General features: G+C 39.2%; 1 long non-coding RNA gene across 1 annotated transcript; it reads left to right on the top strand.

Moving 5' to 3' along the window:
• Window positions 1–9288: 9288 nt before the first annotated feature.
• Window positions 9289–22007, top strand: LOC122639305. Its single transcript, XR_006329495.1, has 3 exons — window positions 9289–9338; window positions 10823–10945; window positions 21995–22007. It is a non-coding gene; the product is annotated as an uncharacterized LOC122639305 (long non-coding RNA).
• The last annotated feature ends 5782 nt before the right edge of the window (window positions 22008–27789 follow it).

The raw sequence follows: 27789 nt of genomic DNA, 5'->3' as shown, positions 1-27789 counted from the left end.
GAGAAAGCAAGACTTGAGAGAAAAATAAAGAAAGAGATAAACTTTAAGATGTGGGAGACTCCAAGAGAAGCTTAGAGCATTATTCCCAACATCCAGTCATGGTAGGTTACTATGGTTCACGAGGAGGTAGACCTCAATATTTATTTCTGCATCTAGTATGGTAGGTTAGCAGGATCGCCGTGGTCGGGGAAGGTGAGCAGTACCTCCTTCAACATTTGGTAAAAGGGTCTTATTAAGTCATTTTGGGGGGGTGAAAGGGTGATATAGCTTGGGTGCAGAAGTAAGTGTCCTCCTCAAGCGAGATACCGATGTCTGTCTGTGTCCCATTGTCATCATCGTGGAGAGGTGACGAAATTCAGTGTCTACAACTATGAGATATTTCTGGTTGATTCTCATAACAATTAATGGTGGGTTGACTCAGGTTGTACAACTCACATTGGCACTATAATGTAGGGCTTTTTTTAAACTAGGCTATCAACGAAAAATGAAAGATGCATCTATTTACGCAACCGATTGCAATCTGATCGTAGCCATAGGAATTTCCAGTTTAGTTTTGTAATCAGGATTTTTAATGGATTTGGATAGGACATTTTATATATATTTTTTAAGAAGAACTTGATATTGGTGTCATGTTTGGTACCATTAGGATTTGTTTTTCAATTTGGTACAGCTTTAAAGGTTTTGAAAAACAATGTGATGATTAGTTTTGGTAGCTTAATTGATGTTTTATATTTGTTGTTTTTTGATTCTGCTTATGAAAGTAGTTTATTATCTGCATCCAATAATGTAGGCATTTAAAGAATTATTGTTATTGAAAAATCTTTCATGTTATTGCACCAAAGATTAGGCTACATCTCTATTGAGAGAAAGAAGGAGAACTTAATACTCTAGATTTCACTGATTTTGGAATTTAGGTAGAATGTATAAAAGGAAAGCAGACCAACAAGTCCAAGAAAGGTGCTAAAAGGAGTACAGATATACTTGAAATCATACATACAGGTATATGTGGACCTTTCACTACACCATGCCTAAATGGTCAAAGATCTTTGATATCTTTTATAGATGAACATTCTAGAAACATGAATCTTTATCTTGTAGATCATAAAGATGAGACCTTAGATGTCTTCAAATCTTTAAAGTAAAGTAGAGAAGCAAACAGACCAAATAATTAAGATTGTTAGGTCATATAGAGGTGGTAAATACTATGGGAGGTACACAGAGTCTGGATAGAAGCCCGGTCCATTCGCTCGTTATCTTCAAGAGCAAGGTATTATAGCCCAGTATATCATGTTTGGATCTCTAGATCAAAATGGTGTTGCCAAAAGAAGCAATCGTACACTAATGGAAATAGTACAAAGTATGATTAGCAACTATAATCTCTCTATATCATTGTGGTGTGAAGCCTTGAAAATAGTTGTACATATTTTAAATAGAGTTCCTTCCAAAGTTGTACTGAAGACTCCTTACGAGCTTTGGACAAGAAGGAAACCTAATGTACAATACTTACGTGTTTGGGGATGTCCAACTGAAGTGAGGGTATATAATCTACATGAAACCAAATTAGATTCTAGGACCATTACTAGATATTTCATTGGATATCCAGAAAAATCTAAGGATCACAGATTCTATTGCCCTTCGCATACTCTTGTTATTGTCGAGTCTAAAATAACTAAATTCTAAGATGATGGCATTAACAGTGGGAGTATAAAGAAATGAAATATATTTCCATGAACTAACACTTTCACAAGAAGTTTCTACGTCATAAAGTGAAGGATCAAGAATAATACATTTACCTATGGCATTTGATCTAATGCCTGTAGTACATCAAGATTTAACTCATGAGGAAGTAACTCATGAGTAGTCACCACAGGAGAATCAGCCTAGTGATGAACAAGTTGTTCAACTTAAAAATGTTGATAATGAAGAACAAGAATTAAGGTGATCCTCAAGAATTAGAAGGTTGACTATACCTTTAGAATATTATGTTTACCTCCAAGAATGTGAAAATGTTATTGGAATAAAGAAAGATCCAATGTCATTTAAACAAGCCATGGACAACTATGATTCCAACTTATGGCTTAACGCCATGAAGGATGAGATAAAATCAATGTCTAAGAATTAGGTGTGGAAACTTGTTGAGCTACCAAAAGGAGTTATAACTATAAGTTGTAAATGGATTTACAAAAACAAAAGGGACTCTAGAGGTAATATAGAGCAATACAAGGCCCGACTAGTGGCAAAATATTATAGTAAAAATGGAAGATATAGACTATAAAGAAACATTTTCACCAGTATCTAGAAAAGATTTGATGCACATTGTTATGGCATTGGTGGCTCATTATGATCTTGAGTTATACTAGATGGATGTCAAGATTGCATTTTTAAATGGAGATTTTGATGAAGAGGTTTACATGAAACAACTTAAACGTTTTTCATCGGATAAATGAAATCTTGTCTGTAAGATAAAGAGATCTATATACGGATTGAAACAAGCTTCACGACAAAGGTATTTAAAATTTGATCATACAATCACTTTATTCGATTTTGTAGAGAATTGTGCAGATCAATGTATCTATATCAAAACTAAAAGAAGCAATTTCATTATTTTAGTTCTGTATGTAGATGATATTCTCTTAATAAGCAGCAATCTTGTACTGCTACATGAAACTAAGGAATTCCTATCACAAATTTTGATATGAAGGACATGTTGAAGCTTTATATGTCTTAGGCATAGAGATTCACTGGGATAGGTTAGAAAAACCCTAGGATTATCCCAAAGAGGTTATATCGATAAAATTTTGGATTGGTTGAAGATGAAAGATTCCAAATCAAGTATTGCACCAATTCTTAAAGGTGACAAACTTAGTCAGGAGCAGTGCCCGGTGAATGATTTAAAGTTAAAAGAAATGGAGAACATACTCTATGCATCTGTAGTGGGCAGTCTTATGTATGCTTAGGGGTGTACAAGACCTTACGTTGCCTTTGCAGTGTGAGTTTTAAGTAGATTCAAGAAGAATCCTAAAATATCACATTGGACAACAACAAAAAAACCTTAAAGGCACCAAAGACTACATGCTTACCTATAGGCGTGTTGAAGAATTGGAGCTGAAGGGATACTCAGATTCAAACTATGTTGGATGTGAAGATATAAGACAATCTACACCAGACCTTATTTTTCTACTAGCTAGAAGAGCAGTATCTTGGAGAAGCATAAAGCAACCAAAGATCGCTTCATCTACTATAGAAGTTGAAGTGGTAGCATGCTATGAGTTTATCTCTTAAGCATCATGGTTGAGATAATTTATCACAAACATTAAAGTTGTACCCTCCACTAAAAAGCCGATGTGTGTCTACTGCGATAATACGGCTGTAGTCAGATTTTCTATCAATACTTGCTCAGTTAGTTGATGCTGACATACCGGAATCAAGTATTTTGTCATAAAGGAAGATGTTCGGGATCACAAGGTTTCGATCAAACATATAAATACCAATGATATGATTGTTGACCCATTTACCAAAGGACTTGTACCTACAGTTTTTTTGTAGATCATGTAAAGAACATGGGCTTATACAAATCATTATGTATTTAAATGTAATTTCATATACTACAATATAAAGTTTGATTCCGATTAAAGTATCAATAAAGTTACGTACTGCCAATTTAATTTTCCTGATATTCGTTATAGTTGTGTACATATGCTTAGAGAAACATATGCCTATAAAGTCATTAGGCAATAAACTTTGGACTTAAATTGACCATTGAGCCAATTCAGAATTAATCATGGGATTTATTCTATAAAATTTAAACTTCATTATGTAATGGTTCAAGTTGAGAAGGATAGCTCATCATGATACATGGAAGGGAAGAGTTAAGTATAGGAACTTGGACCACCATGATTCGTTAAGTTGGAATTTTCTTCTTGAATGTAGGATTCTTCAGTGAGATTAAGTTCAGTATGGTCATACATCAAGTTTAGAACTTAATCATCTATTTTGCATGTGACAATCTAAGCTAAGTAGGAGAATGTTAGCTGATGTGGCATATGATTTTTACATTGGCATAATTAATCTTGATGTTAATGTTTTAATTAAACAAGTAATAAAGTTATGTAAACTTTCACTATTAATTTGTTTTAATGAAACAATTAATGAAGTTATGTAAACTTCCACTTACTTATGTTTTAACTAATAAAAACGCACGTGCAAATGCATGTGTAAACATTTGTTCAGATAGTGAAAAGTCTTTTATTTTCTCAATTTATGAATCCTATTTTTGTGGGAGAGCGAGATGTATAGTGAATGTACATAGACTCGTTTCTTTCTTCTTTTTTTTTTTTGGTATGTACAAAGCATGGCAATGTACTTACACACGTTTCTATGTTTTTTTTTTTTTTTTGGAAGAATGGGAAAGTCTTTTTTTTTTTTTAATTCTTAAATACTTTACATATAGTTACCTAAAAACAAGGGAAATTTTATTTTCTCAATTTATAAAACAATGTTAGAAAAACTAAAAAGACTTTTTTTTTTTAAAACTTATTAAATAATTTAAATATACTTACCTAAAAACAAGGGAAAAGTCTTTTATTTTCTCAATTTATGAACCTTATTTTTTTGGGAGAGCGAGATGTACATAGACTGGTTTCTTTCTTTCTTTCTTTTTTTTTTTTTTTTTTGGTATGTACAAAGCATGACAATGTACATACACACGTTTCTGTGTTTTTTTTTTTAAAGAATGGGAAAGTCTTTTTTTTTTTTTTTGAATTCTTAAATAATTTAAATATAGTTACCCAAAAACAAGGGAAATTTTATTGTAAAACTACTGAAGATTAATGAAGGCTATTTTTTGGGAGAGAATGAGGGACAATTTTTTTGGGTTTATTAATATTGTTGAAGGGCATTTTTACTTACCTAAAAGAATGGGATTTTTTTTTTTTTTGGGGGAGTCGTTGCTTTCCCTTTTTTTTTTTTTTTTATGTTTTTGTATGTACAAAGCATGGTAATGTACATACACACGTTTCTATGTTTTTTTTTTTTTTATTTTAAATTCTTAAATAATTTAAATATAGTTACCTAAAACCAAGGGAAATTTTAATGTAAAACTACTGAATATTAATGAACACTATTTTTTGGGAGAGAATAAGAGACAATTTTTTTGGGTTTATTAATATTGTTGAAGGGCATTTTTGGTATGAAAAGATTTGCCATGACTTTTGAGTTTCTACACTTATAATATAATATGATAGTATGATAGTATGATATGATTAGATAAGTAATAAAGTCATATAATTACCTCCACTTACGAGGAAAAGGAAGAATTACATATGAGATGCACACTTAAGTCCCTCTTTTTATTTAATCACTTGTCTCGTACCATTGAGAATGCAAGACTTGAGAGAAAAATTAAGAAAGAGATAGACTTTAAGAAGTGGGAGACTCCAAGAGAGACTTCGAGCATTATTCCCAACATCCAGTCATGGCGGGTTACTACGGTCCACGAGGAGGTAGACCTCAATATTTATTTTCCACATCTAGTACGGTTAATTTCTATGATTATCTTCCTCCCTATATCTCCCTCTTATCCGTAGACTATTATTTCCTTCGATTTGTTGAATTTAAATAGCAACAATACGATTCCCAACCAGGTTATATATATACATATAAGGCTGAGCTCAACCCAAGGCCTTAGTCCCAGCCTAGCCTGGCCCTAGCCCAGGCTCTCTAGGACTTAGTTAGTAAAGTCGCGTATCATACGCGTATTATATGCGTTCCCGTATTTTTAAACATATAATACTCCCGTCCCCGTATTTTCCCGTATTTTTATAAAAAAAATGCGTTTTTTAAGCAAGCACGTATTATACTCGAATAATACACGTATTATACGTTTTTTTTATAAAAAAAAAATTATCCAAAAGATTAGAATTTAGGGAAACGATTTCACTTTCCCTTTCGTCCCTTTCGATTTGCGTTGAACATCCAACCGTAGCAGGCAAAAGTAGCCGCCCTCCATCTCCAATCATCCTCGCCATCTCCGTTCAACAAAGCGGCACTTAAGTCTTGTACTCTCCTCTTGTTTCTCTGGTCTTTCAACTTGCTCATGTCATTTTCAGACAATCTACATTCATTTCTTGTAGATTATTGATATTTTGGTATGTTAAATGATAATCTTAGAGATGTTATATAGCATATTATATTATTGTGTTTATTTTAGTTAATAAAATCATGATATTATTTTGTTTATTAGGTGGTGAATGCATGTTATATAATGAATATATGTCCGTTTTTTTTAAAGTATTATTGCCGTCTATGCCGTATTATATCCGTATTAAACGCGTACCGTATTATTACCGTATGCATTTTATGAAGCCGGATTTTTGAAAAGTATTATTACCGTCTAATCCGTTTAACTGCCGTACGTATCCGTTCCCGTTCAATTGCCGTTCCCGAACTTACTAACTAAGCTCTAGGACAAACCTGCACCCCTAGTGCTGTCAATACTTTTAGCAGAGCTGGTGTCTATTGTGTGCATAGTTTTAGGTATCAGTATCAGACTGATACAAATAATATTAGTATTGATTCATATAGATTGTATCAGACAATTTTTCCCTCAAAGATACCGATATGATATTAATTTCTTACAATTTTACACTCTGTCTGTACCGTGCTTTGATCTACTATCAAACACTGATACCGATATGGATTAACCGATAGAACAGATATCGAGCCGATACTAAAATTACATGCAGAAAGTTTTTCCCCACCGTGGGATGGAAACATCCACCCATCTGCCTTTTGCCTTTCCAATATTTGAGCATCCAGCTCTAGAAGTTGAAGTCTACAAGCTGTCCCGGATTCCTTCACAAAATTATAAAGTTTATAGTCAGGTTCCACCAGGACGGTATTGGCATGGATCCTCTCATTGAAGGGTAAAGTAGTAGTTTTAATGACTGCACCAAATTGGTGGTTCAATCGAAAAACCAGAACTATCCCATTTTTCGGTTCGTGGTTTTCTCTACACTTTAAAGCAGCCCTTTTTTTCCCCCCATCCCCCTCTTAGAGTAGTAGAAAACTGGAATTGGGGTCTTCTAGTTTGATCTCCTGTCCGCTTATGAAATGTCACAGGGCAGTCCCAACTCTTGTAAGACATTTTAAAATAAAATTTTTAATTTTCGGCAGTGCTTTTCCAACCTTTGGTGTTGACTCTATTTTCGGAATTAAAGGAGTTCGACCTTGCCCCCTTCTGATTCTAGCAACCTAATCAGTTGATCTGACTGGAAAGGTATTACAATTGGAAGAACTCACCCTCATGAACTGGTCTACAAGGAAGGGAAACCTGATGTAATATATGCCCACATCCAAGCCTTTACGGGATTGATGTGGGACTATTATATACGACATGTAGCCCTTTCCTAGGGGCTCACACTCTGGCATTAGGTCACCCCTCTCAAGTAATCAACTGCAAAGACTGGTCAATGAAAGCACCAATATTATGATTAGAAGAACTCACCCGTATAAACCGATCTACAAGAGAAGGGAACCCAATATAATATATGGCCACATCCAAGTCCTTACGGGACCGATGTGGGACTATTGTACATAAGATTAGGAGTTTTTTTTTTCCCCCCCCCTACATCTCCATTTATATCATTCGTGGCATTTCGTGATTATAATCTCTATTTATTTATTTATTTTTTGATATTGTTAAACACACAAACCACACATCAGCACCCATAAGGTTAATCGACTTTCAGGCGGCTAAATGTGATTGTAATCTCTTTAATAGCACGACATTTCTCTTTGGTTGGTTACCATTGACTTGCATTTGATTTTTCATCTCCAAAAATAAATAAATAAATAAATAATCTGATTAAATTGATCTGTGGGGATTGTTACAGGTTTTTGTTGCCCCTTCAATCAAGAGTGGAGACTCTTCGACAGGGCCCAGGGACCATTCCTTAGAGCAATGGAGGTTAGTCAAAGCTAAATTAGTAAATATAAACAAATTAGGAAACAATAGGGAAAATAGATTCAAGTGCAACTTCATCCATCTATTGTGTGTGTGTGCGGGTGTGTGTTTTTTTTTAATGTTTTTGGCCATATGGAATGATATGAAAATTATGACTATTGGATGTTTAGCAAAAGATGCGAATTTGTCACATGTCAAATTTGAGATTGAGACTCAATGTATCTTCTCATATGTAGTACCCTCCCGCATATGTCCATTCACCACAGTCACTTGGTAGTCCTTGATTTTTCAATACCGTGTTTATCACTTGGTAAACTTGGATTGAACTAAAATTTGGCAGGTGAAGGGCGGCCTTGGGGTCTTCCACAAATTTTTAACCCAACTTGAATTGCCATATGGCTGTTATTGGGGGAGGGGAGGGGCTCGCTATATTACTGAGGGCGTGTTTAGACCCTATTCCTAAATTAATAAGTCCCAATAAAGAAGATACAAGGGATTTTAAATATTTTGGGAAAAAGAACTCTGTCCAGGACTGTGGTCTAGGTTAGCACTCTCAAGAGGCTATCTCTCTCCTCCCCATATGAAAAGACACATAATTCCCCTTGTTTTGAGGACGAGAGAGATAGACACATGAGAGTGCTTGCGTAGACCACACTTTTAGACAGAAAACTACTTCCCAAAACTTTATTACTGATTACTTCACAATGATTTAGAGAATAATTAATGGAGAAAAAGTTGCTTTGCTTTTAGGATCCAACATAGGCCATAGTTACAGCTGAATTTTAGTAAATTATGCTCAGCCATGCATTTCTTTCTTGATTAAAACAAATTTTTTTAAGTACTAATTATGATTTTTTGTTGTGACTTATATAGGTCTAAAGGAAGAGCTGCTGTTTTAAAAAAATAAAAAAGAAGAGCTGCTGTTCAATCAAAAAGCCAAGATGACCAATTTAGCATTGGGAGTGAAGTTGAGATCTTTGAGAATTCTATGGATGGGGGGAAACATAAGGAATTGGAAGGAGACCAAATTAGAGTTGAGTCTTGGGTTAAACATTCTATGAATGAGATTGGCAAGTTTTATGATGTTTCTCTAGTAAGGCCTTTGCCAAGCCCAGTTAAGATTAAGGATGATAAAATCATATTTAGTTTGCACCAAGAGGTTGAAGTGTATCACTTCGACAATGAGACATGCAGTGGTGGTTGGTGGATAGGAGAAGTCTTGGAGATATGTAGATTCGAAGATTTTGAGTGTTTCTATTCCATCACTCATCCAAAAGTGGGCATCATTAATGTAGACGAGAATGATTTAAGTGTTCGTCGACAATGGGTTTATGGCAAATGGGTTCGACCACAATCAGCTTTGTACCTGGAGCAGGTAATTTATTCTTTCTTCTAGTTTATATAACTTTCTGTTTTTTTCCATTGTACAATTTCATTTTTTGTTCGGGTTTTTGGGGGTGGGGGGGGGGGGCAATTTGGGTTGTGGCTCAGTGCTGTCGGATGCCCCCATGGCACCCCTCGGGCGCTGGGCTGCGTGGAGAGTAGTCGGATCTGGTGTGGAGTGGGGGAGATAGGATTTTCATGATTATTGCAAAGTATAAATCAAATTGGGTGTAGGTTTTGTTTGGCTTTTTTTTCCAATTGCTCAAATAATTAATTAACCGTGAGATCGGTCTATCGTAATCAAATGGTATTGATGGAGAGCGTGAGTGTGCCAGAGTCTATAAAACTCAAAGTATTAGAAGTTTGTACTTTCGACTTCTATCAGGCTATATGGATCACCCTTGTGCCTCGATTCCTCCAAAGACTTTAGATTAAAGACCAAATTGCAATGTATGGAGTAATGATAATCACAAATCAATTGATAGTGAAGATTACTCACTGCTACAAAGAAGCAAACCGGATTATTGATTTCCTTGCTAAATCAACAACTAGATTGATGGATTCCTCATTGATGGTGGCTCTCCCTCCCACAGTTGATGAAGAGCTTCTAGTTGATGCTTAGTGTAGGCCATGATATAGGTGTCGGACTTATTAGTCCATTTGTCAGCTGATTTTCTCCCCTACTGATAGCATTGCCGTAGGTGAAAGAGTAAATCTGACAAGTCTATAGGTGTGTCTGCCTTGCTTTGACCAGTTTACTCTTTGTATCTTATATTTTTTGCTCCTTGTCAACACAAATGATCCTTTTAGCAAAATATATATTATATATATGGTTCAAACTATACCAATTAACCAATAATGCCTCGAACATCCATTATATATATTAGTGGCATATTTGCAATATAGTGTATATAACTTTGCACACTCTTTTGACCCATATAGCATGTGCAGTTTGAATTAAAATTTTCCCTATTTATGAGGGATCAGGATCTTCTATAGTACGGACTTTACTCCTCTCAGGTTTCCTGCCTAGTCAGGTTTGTAGGTTCCTTTCATAGGGGGTTGGAAATGATGATCTCACCCCTTGCCCAAACACATTAACAGGGTAGGATGAAGTCGTCATTTCTGCCCTCCCTATGAGAGGAACCTATGAACCTGACCGGACAGGGAGCCTGAGAGGATAAAAATTTCTGTAGTACCGGCGGAGTGGCGGTACACATCCAACGTCACAGTAAAGATCAAGTGGCACACATGGCTTCTGCTGTGCTACCGGATGTGCATGCACCACCACCCCGCCGGCACTGCAGAGGATTTTAATAAATATATGAAATGGGATTGGGGAGGACGTTTAATGTCCAAATGCAAAATACAAGAGAATGTTATATGAAATTAAGATGTGAGAGGAAATGGCTAGACATAACAACCTACTTTACCATAGATTCTCATTTTGCTCTTTCTTTTGTTGGTAATCTACAGACATTAAAACAAAGAACAATGGAGGAGGCTCTATCAGTTGGAACTGAAGTTGAAGTCTACTGCTTGTATTACAGAGGATGGGTTCCTTCGACCATATTGGGGTCAGCCGGGAACCAAATTGAGGTTGAATCTAATAGCGTGAGGGATGACAATAGAACAGGAATGAGATTATATGTTGATTTGTGTAGAGTAAGGCCTCGACCATCAGTAGAGAAAGATAATAATCGTACTTTCGAGGAAAATGAAGTAGTTGAAGTGTTTGGGTACTTATGTGGTTGTTGGCAGAAAGGAGAGATCTGGGAAGTACATGGTACTCGAAAGAACCCATTTTATTCTATCAAGACAATGGGTGAGGATGGTATAAAGGTGTACCAAGTATCCAAGTCCGAAGTAAGAGTTCGTGGGAAGTGGGTGGAAGGAAAATGGTCATCAGATTCATCTTTTGAGCAGGTAATTAATTCCAATTTAGGGAAAAGATTCTTACATGCCTAGCTGTTCTCCCATGCGGATCTTTATCTTCTCCAGTTCCTTACCCTGCCAGTTCCCTCAGTTCTTTTAATAAGGGGGCTGAAATGACCACCTTACCCCTGTCCAAACACTCTGCCCGGGTGGGGTCCACCACCCCCTATTAGAGGAATTGGAAAACTGGGCCGGGCAGGGACCTGTAGGAGATAATTTTCCTGTCCCCCGCCCACTAAAATTGATAATAACAGCCATGTGGCAGCCTAATGAATGCCCAAATTTTACTCTAGGTCATGTTCCCACATCAGTTAAACTGTTTCACAATTGTTGAAAGAGATTGCTATCTGGTCTTGTAGGAGCATTTGATTGAATGAGATTTTTTAGTTCATTGAGGACTGAATAGTAATTTTGTGCAATCTTGTTTCTAGCTGCAAGGACCACGAGATGGCTTAACATTCTTCTCCTCAAAAGTTAATTATTTATTAAGGTAGTTAAAATTTGAACAAGGAGACTTATCCAAACACATAGGAAAAAACCCTAAATACATGGTAAGTCATTGGGTTGAGATGGCCCAACAAATTCGATGTATAGCCAATAATCAGACTACCAAATCATCATATTCTCTATCTATGTGGTAAAAGAATAGTGGGCATGGTTGAAAGACCGCATGTATGAATCATTTTTCCCTCTTATTTTGATAATTTATCTGTGGGAAAAAGATCTCTACTTGGTGGTGTTTTCTATGTCCTCTAACAGAGCACCGTGACATGATGCCTTACTCACCCATTGGACCAGATGCTTGTGTAGAGACCATGCGACCAAGTACAGATCTCTTTCCCTATATATGTGAAATTATTTTTGTATATGTTGTAATATATTTGTCCAAGTTTGACGGGTTGCATTTCAGAGTAATTGTTACAGCTCTCTTTTTCTCTAGAATTAATAAGAGGAGTTTGTGACTCGGATAAGAAGAGGTTTGTATCTAAACTTGTAAAATTAATACTTCTATTTTTAGTTTGATATAGATGCTCTGTTTGTAGTTTTGCTATAGACGCCAAGAAGGCATTTAGGCTCCTGCTAAGGGAAAACACTTTGGCTTCAACCCGGGTTGCCCCCTATAGTAGGCATCAACTGGGAATAATTCCCTTCCCTTTGGGTTCATTAATACCCCTATAGATTTTAATATTTAAGTAGGGTCAGGAAGGGACAAATGTATGCAGTCTTAGAAGCTGTTTTCAAGTTTTAAAGCCGCAATCAACAGATTACAATAGCGCAACTTAACTGTTTCCCAAGGCTAGCTGGTTCCTTGTATATTTATCTAGGGAAAAAGATCTCTGTTTGGGAGTGTGGCCTAAGCCAGTACTCCCATGAGTCTATCTCTCTCCTCCCCATGTGAAAAGACACCTCTGCCACCTTGTTTTAAAGAGGAGAGAGATAGACTCATGGGAGTGCTGGTGTAGGCCACACTCCCGTACAGAAACTGCTTCCTATTTATCTATTGGGAAGTAGTTTTCTGTCTGGTAGTGTGGCCTACAGCAGCAGTCCCATGTGTCACTCTCTCTCCTCCTCAAAACTAAGGGGTGGAAGTGTCTTTTCATATGGGGAGGAGAGAGATAGAGAGCGATAGCTACGCCAACACTCCCGGATAGAGAACTTTCTCCCTTTTCTAAAGGGAAAATTATAAATTTGTTTTTGTTGCTTGGGCTACCTTGAAAGGTCAAAAATACCTACAAAAGGATGGATATGGGAAGATGCACAATTTTGTAATGGAGCTGAGGTTGAGGTCTTCAATGATAAGATGGGTGGATGGGAGCCTGGGACTGTGATGGACTTGCAAGGAAATGAAATTGAGGTAGAACTCCAATGGAGTGGCATAAAGAAGTTCGATGATGCATCTATGGTAAGACCGAAGCCGCCTGTGTTGGAGGTAGAGAGCCATCAGACATTCCAATTACATGATGAGGTTGAGGCACTAGACAATGATAAGTTGTGGTGTGTGGGAAAGATCTTGGAGGTATTGTGGAGTTTGAATAAATATTATTTTGTCTCTCATCCCAGAATAGGATACATTTGTGTAACAACAGAAAAGATAAGGGTCCATCATGAATGGAGAGATGCGGAATGGATTCGGCCACATTCAGATTCATCACTCGATCAGGTAATTAATTTATTCCCATTCTGCAAGTATATGGCTGTTTTTGTTCAACTTTGAAGTCTGATTTTGTTTGATTGTGCTTCACAATTGATATGAACATAATCCTGCCAAGTTCCCCAGTGCCTCTAATAAGGGAGGGCATAATGACCAATCTACCCCTACCCAAACACTCTGCCCGGGTGGGTTTCACTTTCCTCCGGATCGTGATCTTTTACGGCACGCTGTCCGTAGCGGCCATAGCAGCACACATAAAAGGAATGGCGCAATGACTGCCTTAACCCCACTCGGGCAAGGAGCTCGGATAGGGGTAAGGTAGTCATTGCGCCATGCCTTGTGTGCGCTGCTATGGCCACTACGGTCAGGCAGGCCGTAGATGATCTGGATTGCTCCCCCTCCCCTTATTAGAGGCACTGGGGAACTTGGCACGGCAGAGAAATGGAGATAAGTTTCCAGAATTCAAACTAGAAAAAAAGTTCTTATATAGTTAATTGCATGTGCCTCTAAGAATCACTTTTTTGGATCATTATCCTCTCTAGTTCCTTGCTTCGTACAATCGTCTGGTTCCTCTCATAGAGGGCCGAAAATGAAGACCTAACCCCCTGTCCGAACACACTGCTCGAGTGAGGTTAAGTCGTCATTTCAGGCCCCTATGAAGGAAGTTGTGTATAGCCTTGTGGCAGCTTTTTGGTTTTCAAAACTTGTGGCTAAAGTCTAGCCATGTAACAACGAAAAAATTTAATTTGAAAAAGAGAAGTAGATATGTATTTAAATACATAGGGAAAAAACAACATATATGGATAGATTAAGCAAAAGTAAAGAATGACATTTTCAAAAAAATTTAACCCAAATTTGATGAAAAGATAGATCCTAAGATATCCATTTCAAATGTCAAATTTCAGCACAAATGGAATCTACTAAGTGGGAAAATAAAGTTTGAAGAATCAAAGAGAGATTGCAAAACAGTGGTCACTGTCAAAAATAGCCACATCATGTGTTCATGTATCATAATGAGGGTGGGGCTCTAATCCAGGCCCAAGCCCGGCCCCTCCTTTCATGCTTCAAGTGGAGGATGACTCAGCAAAGTTGGAAAATTTTGATTTTAATCCTTTCCAATTCCTAAAAGTGTGGAGTATGGCAATGATAGGTGGAGATGCCGATACCTATTACAAGCCTATACACCACTCCTATATCTTTATTTTTTAAATGTCAATCTTGACGAATACCGGTTTTGGAGTTGACAAAGATTGTCTTTCTTTATCCTTTGTTATAATTTAGGAAATAGTTAACTTGGAGGGATCACCAACTGGTCAAGCTTGCCTACTCCACATTGCTCATGACTTGCAATTCCACTTTGTCCCTTACTTTTATAGAATAAAATTCACACATAGGTTGAACAAATTTGGGAGGAGAGCAAGCCGACTTTGGTGATAACCCATTCCCTTCTTTCCCTATTTATTTGGCTACATTTTGGAATATTCTTGGAGCAAGAAGCCCCCACCTATGGACAGACCCTTATCACAATTTTGAATTTCCTTTCCTTGCCTTATTTTTTAAATGAAGCACAATTTCCTAATGGAGGATTTACACTTGGATGGTTTTGAGGAGAGAGAGAGAGAGCCTTGGGACAATTTTGGAGCTTGGACAACCTAGTTCAAGATTTTTGAAAACCACCTAGCCTTAGAGGACTTTTCATGATTTGGAGCACGACCGACCCGCCACTACGAGGAGGATGGCCATGCTTGGCCGAATTCTTTAAATCTCCTTTCCCTTTAATCAGACTTTGTTTATTTTGGTAACTTTTTTTTTTTTTTACCCCAAACTTATCTGGGACCCGGGACGGCCCCTAGAATTTTATTACTAACCAAATCAAAGAATAAAGAATACAGGGGGGGGGGGGACATTCCCGCCTTACCCCAACCCAAGAAATTACAACTTTCTCTCAAGACCTCAACACGGGGGCACACCCCTTGCACACCCACCCCACAAGACATGGACCCCTACTTTCTCAGAACAGGGAAGCCAAGCGCTTCCTCCGTAGCAATTCGACGTAGCCCCTGTGGAATGTTCGAGTCGCCATAAAACTCCTGATCCGTTGCCGTGGTGCAAGCTAAAGTCGCCAAGAAATCAGCTGCTCTATTCCCCTCACGATAAGTAAAAGAGATCATTGGTCTAAGAGAATCAATCAGGCTTACAATATCCTGGAACTAGTACCATCCTTCCCAAAACCCACACTTTCTTCTTGTGGTATTTACGATCGTTACCGTCGAGTCGGATTTAACATGAAAATCCATGAAGCCCAACTTAGCGCACAAGATCAAACCATCTCTCAATGCCCGGATTTCAGCCAAGGAATTAGTACTCGGCCCATAAAATTTGGCAAATGCTGCAATAACCTCCCCCTCCCTGTTTCTAATAATACCCCCCCTACACCTGGATTTCCCTTACAAGCCCCGTCCACATTAAGCATAACTGAGGAGAAGGGGGGGCACCAGTAGACTGGGAAAGGAGGCTTGTGTAAAATAGGGGGGTGTGTGATGTCAAAAAATTGAAGAAGCAGAGAATCTTTGAAAGAAGGAGGGTTTTTAAAGTTGGATGCAAAGGGAATCTCCTTGATCCAGAGCTTAATTACCTCGATAATGCGGCTGGCTGGGCGAGCTCGCTCACCAAGTCTGTGGTTATTGCGTTCCTTCCAAAGTTCCCAAATAATGAAAGAGGGAAGTAAGCTAATAACCCTGCCTCCAAGCTTAGTGACATTAGCGTGTCTGTGCCAGTGTAAAATTCTGCTTCTCACCCCTTGCCCCGGCACCATCTCCACATCACACAAAGAGGAGAAAAAACCCCACACCTTCCAGGTTGTCCCACTTGCAATCAAGCAGTGATACGTCGATTCCCTTCTCGGCTGACCACAACACACGCATTTCGATACTAGCGGGATACCCATTTTCATAATGGCATCATCAGTAGGGACCCCCCCCCCCCCCCACATAGCACCTACCAAGTGAAAAACCCAATTTTGGTGGCAATCGAACGGTTCCAACACCATTTGGCGAAATGAATCTTGGGGGAGGGTGATCCAATCTCATTCCACACTGACCTTGTAGTCAGTTGTCCATCTCTCTCCGGGGTCCACACCAAGCAATCCTCCCTATCTGAAAGGACGAACTTGCCTGTAGTTAGGCTGTCTATGACCGGGCTAGAGTCGATCATCGCCAAAATCTCGTAGTTCCACTCCCCTACCGTGTTAAGAACCTCCTTCATGGTGATGTTAAGATCCAGGTGGGCTGCCCCATCCACAAAGTCAACCAGGGCACCCCATCCTGACCACTTATCCAACCAAAAATTAATATCTCCTCTTCCAATTAGCCACCTTGATTTTGCAATAAAAACTTCTTTGTGTAGAAGTGCTCTCCTCCATGAAAGCGTCCCTGTCCTCCTCCCCCCAGCCAGCGTGAAATGCTCATTCGCAAAGAGTTTTGCTTTAAAGAAAGTACTCCAAAGCGAGTCCATAGACCCTTAAGGCGCAAAGCCAGGCCCATCTCTTCCAACCAACGAATCCCCAAACCTCCCTCCTTGATCGATTTGCAGACCTTCTCCCACCCTACCCAATGGTGCCGCTTCCCCCACTCTGAGGTACCCCATAAAAAATCCGAACAAGTACTGTTGAAGCGTTTTATCACCGTCTTGGGTATGTCTAGCGTAGACATGAGGGGTATTGGCATCTAGGAGAGCACATGCTTGAGAAGAATTAACCTCCCACCTGCAGACAACAGTTGTCCTTTCCACCCCGCAACCCTTTGACGCACATTAGCAAGGAAAGCATCAAAGAAGCTGACACGAAGCCATCCTGTGTATAAGGGAGCACCCAGATAGAGTATGGGGAGCTTCTTTCTAGAGAAACCAGTCACCATTTCCACCATTCGCTACCGGCGCTCTGCCATTTTCTCACTCATAACAAAACAACTCTTATCCTTGTTGACCAACTGCCCCGAGCACTCCTCGTACCTCGCAAGGAAGCCCATTATTTGTTTTAAGGACGATTTCAGCCCCTTCGAGAAAATAATAGTGTCATCAGCAAACAAGCTATGAGAGATTCCCGAGCATCCCCGTGGGAGTTGAAAAAATTTTGCTCTACCTTCTACAAATAGTGTTCTTAACCCCCTACTTAAGACCTTCTCCGCAATGATAAACAGCACGGGAGACAAAGGGTCCCCTTGTCTGACTCCCCTAGAAGATTTGAAGAACCCAGAAGGACCATTATCAAGGATCACCAAGAACCAGCAGTTCTCCACCGTTTTCACGATTAATGTAATCCATTCCTCCGCAAAGCCAAACTTCCTCAGGACTTGGGTAAAAAAATCCCATTCTAACCGGTCATACGCCTTTGCCATATCCAATTTAAGCACCACAGTACCACCGCGAGTGTCCCTGTTAAGGCCTTGAACGATCTCTTGTACCAAGGCCACATTGTCATGGATGTTCCTTCCCTAAATGAAAGCACCTTGTTCCTCTGATATAATAGAGGGGAGTAAGCACGCTAGCCTTAGAGAAATAATTTTAGCAATAATCTTATAAGAAAAATTACACAGGCTAATCGGGCGAAAGTCAGACATTATGTTTGGGTTGTCCTTCTTGGCAATCAGGACCAAGTTTGCAGAAGTGTAACCTCTCGGAAGAAAACCCCCTGAAACATCGCTGCCAATAATCTCCCAGCAGGCCGTAAAAAAGTACCCTGTGAAACCATCAAGGCCCGGGGCACTATCTGCAGAAAGCCCAAAAACTGCCTTCTTAACCTCTTCCAGGGAAGGGGTCCCCAGAAGGAACTTGTTATCCTCATCAGATATTAAAGAGGGTATATCATGTAGCAAACTGTCGTCCTGATGGCTACCTTGAGAAGTGAAAATATCATAAAAGAATCTGACTGCTTCATTAGCAATGTCCTCTTCATTAGTGAACCAATCTCCCAAACCATTTTTTATTTTAGAGAGGCGTTGCTTTTTTCTTCGCACATTGACTAGGGTGTGGAAGAATTTAGTGTTTCTTTCCCTTTCTTGAAGCCATCGTACCCTAGATTTTTTAAGCCAAAAGATCTCCTCCTGCAGAAGGACCTCATTAAGAGCCTTTCTTGCTTCACTCACTCCCCTCCGTTAGTGTTGGAAGGGTCTGAGTTTCACACACAAGTCTGAATAGGAGCATGATCCAAGCATGTCCGATTTAGATGAAAAACCTTAGACACAAAGACAAAAGTGTTAGCCCACACACCATTAAATAAAACTGCCTAACCACAGCCAAAATTTTACCTCCACCATCTTGGTTATTGGACCAAGTGAAAGCGTTACCTTGAAATCCCCCATCAAAAAGGCCAGCTGCATTCACAAAGTTCCCGAAATCCTCCAGAGAGATGCCACACGCCGGTCTTCCCCCAACCTTCTCATTGGGATTCAGAATCGCGTTGAAATCACCCCCCCGCCCAGGGGAGGTTACTAGCAGCTGCGATCTCCAGCAGCCCATCCCACAGACACCTACGGTCCCCCACCAAGCAATGGCCATGTACAAAGGATAACAGTATTTTAGAGGAGTTTAAAAGCGTACATTCCAATGTGATTGTTAGCTCTTGCCCTTGGACCACCTTCACCTGCGAATCTTTTTTCCAGAAAACCCAAAGTCGCTCACCATTTTCCACCCCATTCGAGCACACCTCATCCATCCCAAATTTCCTCGTAATCCATGCAGCCTTCGCAAAAGGAATTTTAGGCTCCGCAATCGCTACCAAATCCACTTTATCAGACATAATCATTGCCTTCAAACGCCGAATAGATGGCTTGTTCCCCAACCCTCTAACATTCTAAAATAGTACAAACATTATAAACTCGGCGTGGGGGGGGGGGGGGCGTGGGTCCCATGGACCTAGTAATCATCCTATTGGGTTTTAAAACTGCAGGCTGTTTTATCACCAAGTTTTCTTTGTCAGTGGGGCTGGATGGTGGCACCATCAAGCTACAGCCGCCATTCTCCTCTACAACACGTTTAAAAAATACATTAAACGTTCTGTCCACCGCAAAGCTGGATGGACGAAGCTTCTCCACCATGGCCTTTCAGCCCATGTCCACTCTACCCGTGCCTATACTGCTACCATCTTTGGTCTCAAGCACGGCCTCTTCGTCAGTACCCTTGGGTCTTGCAAAACTCACCCCATCCCTCCTACCACTCGCAGCCATAGTTAATCCCTCCAATCCCTCAGGTTCATGCTCCCCATCTGACACAGCTACCATGTCGTTGTCTCCTCCCAAGGGCCTAGAAGGTCCCCTCCATGCCTGCTCCAAAGCCAATGTTCGACCAGTAGGGCGCCACTGAGGGCGTTTTTCAACCATCCTCAATGTATTCTGTTGTGGTCCGTTAAACCCCTTTTGGCACTGGGTTTGTCCCTCGATTTCCACTGGTGCTTCTCTACTTGTGCCCTCCCCGTGGTTTCGCACCACCATGGCTTTCCCCTTGTTCGCTGCCACAGTCTCTGTGATTGTCTCCACCTCCACGATGGGTGTACTAGTCTCCCCCCCTTGCTGAATCTGGTCCTTAGCCCTTAGGCTATTATCATTACTCCTGGTGGCTTTGCAGCAATGCTCCTTCTCATGCCCCAACTTGGAGCACGTTAAATAGAAGGAAGGCCATCGCTCCATCACAACTTTCTGGAAAAACCCTGATGAGCCGCAGCCAATCCATATCTTCTCCGGTAGCGTCGAGCGAACATCCACCTCAACGCAGGCCCTGGCCACGATAGTTCTCGTGCAGCCCGCCGTCGCCCCATCCACCCTCAAAACCTTTCCAACCGCCCCAGCGACCGAACGGAAAAAGTTGTCGTGATACATATTTATCGGCAAGTTCGGGAACGAGACCCAAACTGGAACCACAGGTGCCTCCTAACCTACTTTGAAGAATCTGGTCCACTTGAAGAATCTAAATGTGAAACCCTTAACCACCATCCATTCTTTCAACCAGACCCTCACAAAGTCCGAATGGTTTACAAAACGTAGAAGAATATGCAGCGAGTCCAATGTCGAAACCTGCACATCAGCCGCAAGGTGGGACGACGACTGCAAGGCACGCTTAATCTCAAAGAGGGTGGGTCTCCCAAATGCACACTTCGCCACTAATGCCATCTGAAAAGGCTCCACAGACTTGGCGATTTCAGCGTCGGAGAAGAAGACCGCTGGTGCACCTTGGTGGACAGAAGTGTCTTAATCTCCATCGTCGGAGTCTCCAAAGGCACAAGAACATCAGCAGCAACCACTGCGGCAAAAGAGCGACCAACACTGCCCCCTGCAGCCTCCGGCCGAAGGGGATCCGGTGGGCGATTCCCCCTCTCGGCGGGAGGATCCACCATCGAACCCTAAAACTCTTGGAGGCTAAAGTGCACCTGCAGAGCAAAACTTGGTGCTAACTTACTTCAGGTTTATTTTGGTAACTCTTTTGTAACAAGGAATCTAAGTTGAACAAGAGTTACCTTGACCTAGTTTTCTTTATTTTAGCTTTTGTTTATTTTTGGTAATTTTATGACAAAAAGGTCAAATGCAATTAGGGTTTCACTTTGGGGTTTATTTTTCTTTATTTGGATTCAATTTTAATTTTTAGGTTTGTTTAATGAGGCTAGAGAATTAGGGTTTAGTTTCCTCTATGAAAGTGGAATGAAATTGAAATGAATTTATTCAACGGTTGAGTCTTTTATAGGAACTTTGAAGCAAGGGTAAGATTGGTACATTATGACCCTCCCCAGACCCCGCAGTGGCGGGAGCCTCATGCACTAGGTATGACCCTTCGCAGGTAGTGGCGGGAGCCTCATGCACTGAGTACGCCCCCTTTTTTTTTGAAATGTTCTACTCCATAACTTTGGAAAGTTACACTGCATTCTTGAAGAGTTGCAATCTTTCTGTCTCCTTGAAACCACAGAGAGTTTTTACTACACTCTAGTAAAACTATAGCTTTTCCCTTTGCATTTTCTTTTTTTTCTTTCGTAAAGACAATGAAATGTGAGACGGGTCTTAAAATACACCCACCCTGCTAAGCTTGCCTACATGGTTTACCAACAATCTTCATTTTTTTTTTGTTTGTTTCCCAATGCCAAAGCAACTTTAATTTAACCTCAATAAAATTTAAACAAAATACACCACACGAGTTATAACAATCTATGCTTTGATGTGATACCATGGTTTGAATTAGTTAGCGAAGTTATAACAATCTATGCTTTGATGCTAGGATCCAGATCTTCTACGGCGCGGTTGCCCCAACGATCTGTGCTGCGCAGACACAAGACGGTGATAAAATTGCCCATCGTCTTGTGTCTGCGCAGCACAGGCCGTTGGGGTAGCCACGCCGTAGAGGATCGGATCTGGATTGTTGATGATACGATTCTGTTAAATAATTTTCTTCATCCATTCTTGTTCTATTTGTATGAACAGTTAAAAGAAATAATTTGCATTGGAGCGGAGGTTGAGGTTTATAGCTTTAATGGTGGTGGGTGGTTCACAGCAACCATCTTCGAGTCATGCAAACGCCATATTGAGGTTGAGGCTTGGGATACTTCAGGGAATGGAATGAGGAAGAAAATGCATGTGGATGCATCCAGAATAAGGCCTCCAGTGCCTCTTATGGAGTTGGAGAGTGATCATCAAAGTTTCAATTGGGGTGAATTGATTGAGGTGTTTGCAGATTATCGTAAAGCATGGCTAAAGGGTGAGATATGGGGAGTTCTATGCAAGCAGGAATACATATTTTATTCCATCCTTGATTCAACTGGCTTAATTATGACTGTATCTAAGTCACAAATGCGGGTCCGTCGGCACTGGGTTCATGGAAAATGGATCCTCCCATCTTTTGAAACATCTTTACAGCTGCCGGTTGAGTAACTTTTTCATTCTACGATACCAGTTTCTTTTCCACTTTCTCTATGTATTCTGCTTTTTAATGGAGTTTTATTATCAAAAACTGTGTTTCGAGACTATGATTATTTGTTTATGCCTTCCTATAAATTTTATTTTTAAAAGGTCGTACCCAGTCCACAAGGCTCCTGCATTTAGCAGGGTCTAGGGAGCCTTACCCCTATTTTCAAAGAGGTTGTTTCCAAAATTTGAAACCGTGACCGCTTCAGCAAGTGAGCACTTGACCAACGTGCCAAGCACGACATTTTATGTTAGTTAACTGAATGCCTTGTTATATCATAAACATTTTAAGATGCAAAGAAAAAGGAAACATGGCTTCTCAACAATTCGTATGTAAATGGGATATGCTCCGAGTGTGGAGGAATGACCCTTATAAGGTTCTAGGGCAAGGACTACGTTTCCAATGATAGGACTCAAAATTTAAAGTCTAACAAGCAGAAAAAACATACACGTAGGTTAGTCTAGATCCATTTTCCAGATCTCCCTCTGGATGCGATATATGGGTGCTGGCCCTCACAGGCCACTGTGTGATAACGGAAGGTCTTCCATGCACCTTACTTACATTTACATCATACACAGTGGCAATTTAATCAATCACATATCATAGTTTCCACTACAATACGATGACATGTGATTGATTAAATTTTCGTTGCGTATGATGTAAATGTAAGTCAAGTGGAAGACCTACTGTTATCACACGGCGGCCTGCAAAGGCCAGCACCCATATCACATCTGGATTTGGGGGCGCTACACACAAGGCCGTGCGAGAATGATCGCCACACCCCATGGAAAGGCAGAATCCCCATGGGCACAACGATCATTTCACGTGGCCCTATGTCTAGAAGCAGGAGCCATTCATTTGCTTTGATTTTATAAAAGTATGGTTTTAAATGCATATTAATGTTTTTTTTTAATTAAAGAAAATAATTATTTATGACATACCTTTCTTTTTTTTGGTGAAAATAAATTTATTCAAAGGAACAGGAGAACCTCATGGATGCCAAACAATGGTCTTGGACAAGATATGGAAAATCATGCACCAATAAGAAATCCAAGATATGCATATTCATGTGTTCTTAACTTATAATCACAGAAAATATGAACTAAATGCCTCCATTTTGAAAAGAGTGTATCTAAAGACAATAGTTGATGGACTGTTTATATTATGAAATTTGTTTCAGGACAAGGAAATCGCATTAGAAATGCCAAAAGACATGGATTCATTTGATCAGCAACAATCTTTGCAAGCTTGCAGAACAATTAACAATGATGATATTACTAATCAACATACAAGATTGGAAGCTGTTGAGGATGACACCAGAAAGAAATCACCTTTGTTTGCCATAAATTCATTCCAAGAATATATGCATAAAATGTCAGTCCATAATGTTGATGATTTTGGAGAAGAGGAAGCTTCCCAATCTCCAAATGAAGCCTCAAAAGTGGTAGATGAACAACATCGCATTGCCTTTCCAACTACTGAAGGTAAAGGCAGTATCGGAATCTAGAACCTATAAGTAATATCCAATTTCTTTATTAACTACCAAGATTATAATTCTTAAATTGTTTTCAACAGTTGGAATATCAAATACCAATATGCTTGTTCATGTCCCATCTTCTATCAAGAGAAAGGCAACTCGTTCTAAGACCGACATTGCGTGGAATCATGGTCAAATTTTGATCCACCCTACTGGAAAAGGAAGAATTCTTAAGTGTAACTATTGTGGAAAAATTTACTATGGTGGTGGGATTCGCCGGATATAAGAACATTTAGGTCATCAAGAGAAAGGAGATGCAAGACCTAGCCCACAATTTGCTTCAAGTGTCCGTCTTCAAATTCAATGTTCGCTGAAAAAGGGCACCAAAGCAGAGAAAGTAAGGTTTTGCTAGAATTTAATTAATTATTGGCCGAGTATAAATTAGTATTGCATAATTTTATGATCAATTTCTAACTTTAAAAATAATATGAAGGATGTCCCATTTATTTTTTTTTTGTTTTATAGATTAGGGTTCACTAGATCCTGTTCTTCTCTGTTATTCATTCATCTTATCTTGTTTGATGCAGAGTATTGATGTACAACTTATTTCCACTTGTGGGATTGTTGAAGGAAATCAAAATGTTGGAACAAATGGACATTGTACTTCAATTTCAACAAATAGGAAGCAAGTTGCTCAAGATGATGTTCTAATATCATGGAAAGATGAGCTTAGGCAAGTTCCTACTGTTCAAATGTTCTCATCTCTAGACATCACCCACAAGAAGGTAAATAATTGTTTCATTTTTACTTTTGGCTTTGGAATAAAATTATCCAATTTTTAGTAAGAGTTCTTGTTTTCATTTACAGTTTATAGGGTTCCAAGGAGTATATAAAGTTTATTAACTGAAGTGTGACCTTTTCTTTTTGTTCAGACTATTACTAATGATGGAAAGGATGTCCAGGCTAGTAGTAGCAAAAGTGACCATCAAGAAGAAGAAAAATTTCTTGATACTACTGGTGAGGAAGGTAGAGAAGATGCTAATTCTGCAATTAAGGAAAGAAAAAGAAAGACTGCTTCAACAGGTACTAATACTCATTCTGGACTAGATGGCCAAGTGAAAAGCGTTGACATAGCTACTCCTTTAAAAAACATGGATTGCATTGTGATTGTTGCTAACCATGAAACAACCCAAAAAATTGATGAGTTTATGGTAGATAAAATGGAGGAAGCAATTGATGCTAATATTATCAGAAGGGATTCCAAGGAAAAAGATAAAGTTATTGTCGATGGAAAAGAACATAAATTTGAAAGAGATTCAAAGGGGGAATTTGTACATAAGGATGTGGCCTTCAAAGTTATTATACCAACAACTAAGTCTTCAAGTTACCAAATTGATGATCAAGTATCTCTCTTGGAAGAACTAACCATTCCTAGAGTTGATAAGAAAGGGATTGAAGTAGAAGGAATCACTGAAGCTTCAAAGGGGGAATTTGTAAATAAGGATGTGGCCTTCAAAGTTGTTATACCAACAACTAAGTCTTCAAGTTACCAAATTGATGATCAAGTATCTCTCTTGGAAGAGCTAACCATTCCTAGAGTTGATAAGAAAGGGATTGAATTAGAAGAAATCACTGAAGCAAACCAACAGGAAGACATACAAAGATACAAGATTCCAGCCAATGTGGCATACACATTTGATTCGATTTGCTCTCGTTATGGTGATATCTTTAGAAATTGCATCGTTGTTGGAAAGAATTCAAGAATGCTTTGGACAATTGAGATGTGTGAGATAGTTCATCAGATGCAAGCTACCACTTATGAAAATATATCTAAAGACATGATCGATAAATGGTATGAAGTTTGTTTAGATCACAGAGCTGTGAAAATTGATAATGAATGGCTAATGAGAAGGATTGAGGAACTAAAAAATTTTGTTGACACCAAAATGTATGCTTTGGAATTGGAAAACAGTAACAAGAAAATCAATGATGAGATAAAAAAGGTAAATGCAGAGTTTGAGCAGTTGCACTCCAAGAGGAGAAAACTCATTGAGGAAGCTGCATTTGTAAATACAAAGAGGAAAATTGCAACTGAGAAGTCAAAAGCATCATGTCCTAGTGAGTCAGTGATAAATAGCCTTTTGTAGTTTAAATGTACTCTGTTTCAGTTAAGTTGAATTGATTGTTTTCTTTTCTTTTTTTTTTTGGGTAAAAGGAAATCATTTATTGAGAATGAGAGAGCTCATGGCTGTGAATTACATAACTCAAGTAGCCATGAATCAGAACTAGGACACACCATTGTACCCGTTATTGATAGAGCCTTCCTTGCCCGGGAGTCGGCCAAACTGTTGTACTCCCTTGGAATTATAGTAGCCATGAATCAGAAGTAGGACACACCATTGTACCCGTTATCGATAGGGCCTTCCTTGCCCGGGAGTCAGCCAAACTGTTCTACTCCCTTAGAATTATAGTAGCCATGAATCAGAACTAGGACACACCATTGTACCCATTATCCTTAAGATCATTATTAATGACAGAACAAATGGTAACTTATGAAGTCTTGCAGATCCTGAACAGAAATATTTTAAGAAATTGCCAAAAAAAAAAGGTGTTGCTCAATCTTAACAATCTTAAAACTTTAAAATACAATAGGTTATGATTATCAAACAAAAGCTCATGTATTGAATATGAAACATGAGAAGGATTCTTCTAAAGTACATTAAACTCAACTATCCCTTTTCCCAATTATAAACGGATTCTTTTAAGGTATATTATACAATAACATTCTTTAATATGAACTGCAACAAATAAAGCTCTATAATGTGAATGCATATTAATAATCCAGACCTACAGCAAGCAAAAATGATCAAATTTGCCAACAATATATAAGTTAGCCACTATCTAAAGCATGATCAGTAGAATTAGATTGAGAGTAATATATTCCAAGCCTACTTATTCTTCACTGACACCCCAAGCTCTCCAGCAACAATTACAGTGGTGGCCATGTTGAGTAAGTGAAATATCCCATGCTCAACAATGTTTGGATGTCGCAAAATCGAATTGCAAGTTCTGAGCTTTACAACACAACTATAGTCTTCAAACAACCTCCACAACTGCTTAGTCGTGCACTTCCCAACAGAACGGGACAATATCCACCAGCTCACCCATCTATGAAGAATCATTGTAAGAATCTTTTCCAGCCTTTGAAAAGATTGTCTTTCTCCAGTAATAGTAGCATCAAGTAGCTCCTTTGCATTAGAAACCAAACCAATGCGTTGAATACCTTGTCCACGAGTGATGCAGCCCTGGATTCTCAATTATTTTAAGAAAAGAAGATTAGGACTGATTTTGGAATTATTTTAAGAAAAGAAGATTTGGATTGATCCTAATCAGCCTCCTCCTATTTCAAGTAACTTTTTAAAATAAAGAGAGAGTGAGGGAGGGATTAGAGGATGATTAGCAATCAGGAGAGATTAGGGGAGGAATGGTGGAATTTGTTTATTTCCTAGAATAAATGGTGGGGATTTTTTGAGCATGGTCTCTTTTCCCATCTAGCTTCTACTTAAAATAAATTGTAATCTTGGCCATAGGATTATAGGGGAACCAAGCTTGGGTTTAGGGAAATCATTTATTTAAGCAAAGTCTTTTGTTTGTAAGGGGCAGATTTTTAGAAATGAAAGAATGTTTGAGTCATGGACTCCATTAACGCAATCTTGAAGAATTGCAAACCGTTTTGGTTTTCAGTAGCCTAGAAGAGCAACTGAGCCCAAGCACCCCTACTTCGTTTTTAATTCTCCTTGAAGAGTGAATTAATTCAAGCCCTCTCGATCTGTTCCGCTTCCCATGCTGCATTATCTGTAACAGAGCCCAGTAGCACTGCCATGCAGCTCATGCGTAGAGGAGGCTTGACAGCTCCTATGGATGATATCTACACTAGAGGAG

This window comes from Telopea speciosissima, chromosome 9, assembly GCF_018873765.1.
Source record: "Telopea speciosissima isolate NSW1024214 ecotype Mountain lineage chromosome 9, Tspe_v1, whole genome shotgun sequence".
Lineage (NCBI taxonomy): Eukaryota > Viridiplantae > Streptophyta > Magnoliopsida > Proteales > Proteaceae > Telopea > Telopea speciosissima.
The sequence above is the reverse complement of the archived record's forward strand: the minus strand, read 5'-3'. Positions and strand labels throughout refer to the sequence as shown.